We start from the raw sequence: 6,813 nt of genomic DNA on the forward strand, positions 1-6,813 counted from the left end.
TTGGCTCTGTCATAACCTCACATGGTCTCTCCTATCATTGCTATGCAGACGACACACAATTAATCTTCTCCTTTCCCCCTTCTGATGACCAGGTGGCGAATCGCATCTCTGCATGTCTGGCAGACATATCAGTGTGGATGACGGATCACCACCTCAAGCTGAACCTCAGCAAGACGGAGCTCCTCTTCCTCCCGGGGAAGGACTGCCCGTTCCATGATCTCGCCATCACGGTTGACAACTCCATTGTGTCCTCCTCCCAGAGCGCTAAGAACCTTGGCGTGATCCTGGACAACACCCTGACGTTCTCAACTAACATCAAGGCGGTGTCCCGTTCCTGTAGGTTCATGCTCTACAACATCCGCAGAGTACGACCCTGCCCCACACAGGAAGCGGCGCAGGTCCTAATCCAGGCACTTGTCATCTCCCGTCTTGATTACTGCAACTCGCTGTTGGCTGGGCTCCCTGCCTGTGCCATTAAACCCCTACAACTCATCCAGAACGCCGCAGCCCGTCTGGTGTTCAACCTTCCCAAGTTCTCTCACGTCACCCCGCTCCTCCGCTCTCTCCACTGGCTTCCAGTTGAAGCTCGCATCCGCTACAAGACCATGGTGCTCGCCTACGGAGCTGTGAGGGAACGGCACCTCAGTACCTCCAGGCTCTGATCAGGCCCTACACCCAAACAAGGGCACTGCGTTCATCCACCTCTGGCCTGCTCGCCTCCCTACCACTGAGGAAGTACAGTTCCCGCTCAGCCCAGTCAAAACTGTTCGCTGCTCTGGCCCCCAATGGTGGAACAAACTCCTCACGACGCCAGGACAGCGGAGTCAATCACCACCTTCCGGAGACACCTGAAACCCCACCTCTTCAAGGAATACCTAGGATAGGGTAAGTAAGGGTAAGTAATCCTTCTCCCCCAACAAGATTTAGATGCAAGTGGCTGTTCCACTGGTTGTCATAAGGTGTATGCACCAATTTGTAAGTCGCTCTGGATAAGAGCGTCTGCTAAATGACTTAAATGTAATGTAAATGTCCTCCGCTCTCTCCACTGGCTTCCAGTTGAAGCTCGCATCCGCTACAAGACCATGGTGCTTGCCTACGGAGCTGTGAGGGAACGGCACCTCAGTACCTCCAGGTTCTGATCAGGCCCTACACCGAAACAAGGGCACTGCGTTCATCCACCCCTGGCCTGCTCGCCTCCTACCACTGAGGAAGTACAGTTCCCGCTCAGCCCAGTCAAAACTGTTCGCTGCTCTGGCCCCCAATGGTGGAACAAACTCCCTCACGACGCCAGGACAGCGGAGTAAATCACCACCTTCCGGAGACACCTGAAACCCCACCTCTTTAAGGAATACCTAGGATAGGATAAGTAATCCTTCTCACCCCCCTTTAAGATTTAGATGCACTATTGTAAAGTGACTGTTCTACTGGATGTCATAAGGTGAATGCACCAATTTGTAAGTCGCTCTGGATAAGAGCGTCTGCTAAATGACTTAAATGTAAAATGTAATGTAAATGTAAATATTCCACAGTAACAGAATGACACAGACAATCATATTTTTCACTTTAAATCAATGATTTCAAAATTGAACAAACCATACAACTGTTTGCACAAGGACTACTTTGAACACTGTCCACTGAACAGTTCACAAAAACATATTTACTTGAAGAACAGTGGAGATGCAAAGTTAGGTAACAGAATGACGGGTTGTGCTGTTTGGACTGTCATTCTGGTACAATGCAAATTTGTCAGGACTGTAGTGAGGAGACAGAACACTGGAAACATCCACAGGAGGCAGAATAGTCATTAAGGCACTTTAATGGCAACAAGTATCATCACCACCTGAGACAGACAGAGACATACAGCAGCTCAGTCAGATATCACATCACCCTCCATACCCCAACACTCAGTTACAGACCCTCTCTGTTCTCTAACCCCAACACCCAGTTACAGACCCTTTCCGTTCTCTAACCCCAACACTCAGTTACAGACCCTCTCTGTTCTCTAACCCCAACACTTAGTTACAGACCCTTTCCGTTCTCTAACCCCAACACTCAGTTACAGACCCTCTCTGTTCTCTAACCCCAACACTCAGTTACAGACCCTCTCTGTTCTCTAACCCAAACACCCAGTTACAGACCCTCTCTGTTCTCTAACTCCAACACTCAGTTACAGACCCTCTCCGTTCTCTAACCCCAACACTCAGTTACAGACCCTCTCTGTTCTCTAACCCCAACACTCAGTTACAGACCCTTTCCGTTCTCTAACCCCAACACTCAGTTACAGACCCTCTCCGTTCTCTAACCCCAACACTCAGTTACAGACCCTCTCCGTTCTCTAACCCCAACACCCAGTTACAGACCCTCTCCGTTCTCTAACCCCAACACCTAGTTACAGACCCTCTCCGTTCTCTAACCCCAACACCCAGTTACAGATCCTCTCCGTTCTCTAACCCCAACACCTAGTTACAGACCCTCTCCGTTCTCTAACCCCAACACTCAGTTACAGACCCTCTCCGTTCTCTAACCCCAACACTCAGTTACAGACCCTCTCTGTTCTCTAACCCCAACACTCAGTTACAGACCCTCTCCGTTCTCTAACCCCAACACTCAGTTACAGACCCTCTCCGTTATCTAACCCCAATACTCAGTTACAGACCCTCTCCGCTCTCTAACCCCAACACTCAGTTACAGACCCTCTCCGTTCTCTAACCCCAACACTCAGTTACAGACCCTTTCCGTTCTCTAACCCCAACACTCAGTTACAGACCCTCTCCGTTCTCTAACCCCAACACTCAGTTACAGACCATCTCCGTTCTCTAACCCAAACACCCAGTTAGACCCGCTCCGTTCTCTAACCCCAACACTCAGTTACAGACCCTCTCCGTTCTCTAACCCCAACACTCAGTTACAGACCCTCTCCGTTCTTTAACCTCAACACCCAGTTACAGACCCTCTCCGTTCTCTAACCCCAACACTCAGTTACAGACCCTCTCCGTTCTCTAACCCCAACACTCAGTTACAGACCCTCTCTGTTCTCTAACCCCAACACTCAGTTACAGACCCTCTCTGTTCTCTAACCCCAACACTCAGTTACAGACCCTCTCCGTTCTCTAACCCCAACACTCAGTTACAGACCCTCTCCGTTCTCTAACCCCAACACTCAGTTACAGACCCTCTCTGTTCTCTAACCCCAACACTCAGTTACAGACCCTCTCTGTTCTCTAACCCCAACACTCAGTTACAGACCCTCTCCGTTCTCTAACCCCAACACTCAGTTACAGACCCTCTCTGTTCTCTAACCCCAACACCCAGTTACAGACCCTCTCTGTTCTCTAACCTCAACACTCAGTTACAGACCCTCTCCGTTCTCTAACCCCAACACTCAGTTACAGACCCTCTCTGTTCTCTAACCCCAACACCCAGTTACAGACCCTCTCTGTTCTCTAACCTCAACACTCAGTTACAGACCCTCTCCGTTCTCTAACCCCAACACCTAGTTACAGACCCTCTCCGTTCTCTAACCCCAACACCCAGTTACAGACCCTCTCTGTTCTCTAACCCCAACACTCAGTTACAGACCCTCTCTGTTCTCTAACCCCAACACTCAGTTACAGACCCTCTCTGTTCTCTAACCCCAACACCCAGTTACAGACCCTCTCCGTTCTCTAACCCCAACACCCAGTTACAGACCCTCTCTGTTCTCTAACCCCAACACTCAGTTACAGACCCTCTCCGTTCTCTAACCCCAACACTCAGTTACAGACCCTCTCCGTTCTCTAACCCCAACACCCAGTTACAGACCCTCTCTGTTCTCTAACCCCAACACTCAGTTACAGATTCTCCACGTTCTCTAACCGCAACACTCAGTTACAGACCCTCTCCGTTCTCTAACCAAGTCTGTACTGATCATGAACACACTAGACCAGTAAGACACTGTATAACCATAGACCAACACAGAGCTTTAGATGCATATAGCAGAACAAACACTGCAGATCAATATCCCCTCCCCATTTCCTCTATACAGATATAACAACTTTATCCCCTCCTCTATGTAGATAGAACATCCCTATCCCCCTTCCTCCATGTAGATAGAACATCCTTATCCCCCTTCCTCCATGTCGATAGAACATCCTTATCTCCCCTCCTCTATAATAATATATGCCATTTAGCAGACGCTTTTATCCAAAGCGACTTACAGTCATGTGTGCATACATTCTACGTATGGGTGGTCCCGGGAATCGAACCCACTACCCTGGCGTTACAAGCGCCATGCTCTACCAACTGAGCTACAGAAGGACCACAATGGAATGGAAGACATACAAGACCACTGATAATCTCCATGCTCTACCAACTGAGCTACAGTTGGTAGATAGAACATCCTTATCCCCTTCCTCCATGTAGATAGAACATTCTTATCTCCCTCCACTTGTAGATAGAACATTCTTATCTCCCTCCACTATGTAGATAGAACATTCTTATCTCCCCTCCACTTGTAGATAGAACATTCTTATCTCCTCCACTTGTAGATAGAACATTCTTATCTCCCTCCTCTCCTCTATGTAGATAGAACATCCTTATCTCCCCTCCACTTGTAGATAGAACATTCTTATCTCCTCCACTATGTAGATAGAACATTCTTATCCCCCTCCACTTGTAGATAGAACATTCTTATCTCCCTCCACTATGTAGATAGAACATTCTTATCTCCTCCACTTGTAGATAGAACATTCTTATCTCCCTCCTCTCCTCTATGTAGATAGAACATCCTTATCTCCCTCCTCTATGTAGATAGAACATCATTAATCCCCTCCCCTCTATGTAGATAGAACATCATTAATCCCCCTCCCTCTATGTAGATAGAACATTCTTATCTCCCCTCCTCTCCTCTATGTAGATAGAACATTCTTATCTCCCCTCCACTTGTAGATAGAACATCCTTATCTCCCCTCCACTATGTAGATAGAACATTCTTATCCCCTCCACTATGTAGATAGAACATTCTTATCTCCCCTCCACTATGTAGATAGAACATTCTTATCTCCCTCCCTATGTAGATAGAACATTCTTATCTCCCCTCCACTATGTAGATAGAACATCCTTAACCCTCCCCTCTATGTAGATAGAACATCCTTATCTCCCCTCCTCCATGTAGATATTACATCCGTATCCCCCTCCCCTCTATGTAGATAGAACATCATTATCCCCCCTCTATGTAGATAGAACATCCTTATACCCCCTCCCCTCTATGTAGGTAGAACATCATTACCCCCCTCCTCCATGTAGATAGAACATCCTTATACCCCCCCCTCTATGTAGGTAGAACATCATTATCCCCCCTCTATGTAGATAGAACATCCTTATGCCCCCTCCTCTATGTAGATAGAACATCATTATCCCCCTCCTCCATGTAGATAGAACATCATTATCCCCCCTCCCCTCTATGTAGATAGAACATCCTTATGCCCCCTCCTCTATGTAGATAGAACATCCTTATACCCCCTCCCTCTATGTAGGTAGAACATCATTATCCCCCTCCCCTCTATGTAGATAGAACATCCTTATGCCCCTCCTCTATGTAGATAGAACATCATTAATCCCCCTCCCTCTATGTAGATAGAACATCATTAATCCCCTCCCCTCCTCCATGTAGATATTACATCATTAATCCCCCCTTCTCCATGTAGATATTACATCATTAATCCCCCCCCTCCTCCATGTAGATATTACATCATTAATCCCCTCCCCTCCTCCATGTAGATATTACATCATTATCCCCCCCTCCTCCATGTAGATAGAACATCATTATCCCCCTTCCTCTATGTAGATAGAACATCATTATCCCCCCCTCCTCCATGTAGATAGAACATCCGTATCCCCTCCCCTCTATGTAGATAGAACATCCTTAACCCCTCCCCTCTATGTAGATAGAACATCCTTAACCCCTCCCCTCTATGTAGATGAACATCCGTATCCACCTCCCCTCTATGTAGATAGAACATCCTTAACCCCTCCCTCTATGTAGATAGAACATCATTATCCCCCTCCCTCTATGTAGATAGAACATCCTTATGCCCCCTCCTCTATGTAGATAGAACATCCTTATGCCCCCTCCCTCTATGTAGATATTACATCATTATTCGCCCTCCCCTCTATGTAGATATTACATCATTATCCCCCTCCCCTCTATGTAGATAGAACATCCTTATCCCCCCCCCCTATATAGATAGAACATCCTTAACCCCCTCCCTCTATGTAGATAGAACATCCTTATCCCCCTCCTCCTCTATATAGATATAATATTCTTATGCCCCTACTCTATGTATAGAAAATCCTTATGCCCCTCCCCTCTATGTAGATAGAACATCCTTATGCCCATCCCTCTATGTAGATAGAACATCCTTATGCCCCTCCCCTCTATGTAGATAGAACATCCTTATCCCCCTCCCCTCCTCTATATAGATATAATATTCTTATGCCCCTACTCTATGTATAGAAAATCCTTATGCCCCTCCCCCTCTATGTAGATAGAACATCCTCATGCCCCTCCCCTCTATGTAGATAGAACATCCTCATGCCCCTCCTCTATGTAGATAGAACATCCTCATGCCCCTCCCCTCTATGTAGATAGAACATCCTCATGCCCCTCCCCTCTATGTAGATAGAACATCCTCATGCCCTCCCCTCTATGTAGATAGAACATCCTCATGCCCCTCCCCTCTATGTAGATAGAACATCCTCATGCCCCTCCCCTCCTTCCATCTCACCACCATTTTGACCACTGACTGTTATGTCCCGTCTGCTGCTGCTGTCAAT

At 47.3% G+C, this 6,813-nt stretch overlaps 1 long non-coding RNA gene across 19 annotated transcripts in view; it reads right to left on the reverse strand.

The window, feature by feature from the left end:
* Window positions 1-1,798: 1,798 nt before the first annotated feature.
* The window catches only part of LOC127913824 (uncharacterized), a 7,866-nt gene continuing 2,851 nt past the window's right edge, over window positions 1,799-6,813 (reverse strand). For 6 of the 19 annotated variants that reach the window (XR_008086863.1, XR_008086861.1, XR_008086850.1 and 3 more), the window contains exons 3-4: window positions 2,645-3,493; window positions 1,799-2,459 (exon numbers count right to left, since the gene is read on the reverse strand). This is a non-coding gene — a long non-coding RNA (uncharacterized LOC127913824). Of the gene's footprint in view, window positions 2,460-2,570; window positions 3,494-6,813 lie in introns of all 19 variants that reach the window. The other 13 variants (XR_008086859.1, XR_008086853.1, XR_008086857.1 and 10 more) reach the window with 10 other exon arrangements.

This window comes from Oncorhynchus keta, chromosome 30 (genome assembly GCF_023373465.1).
Source record: "Oncorhynchus keta strain PuntledgeMale-10-30-2019 chromosome 30, Oket_V2, whole genome shotgun sequence".
NCBI classification, from domain to species: Eukaryota; Metazoa; Chordata; class Actinopteri; order Salmoniformes; family Salmonidae; genus Oncorhynchus; species Oncorhynchus keta.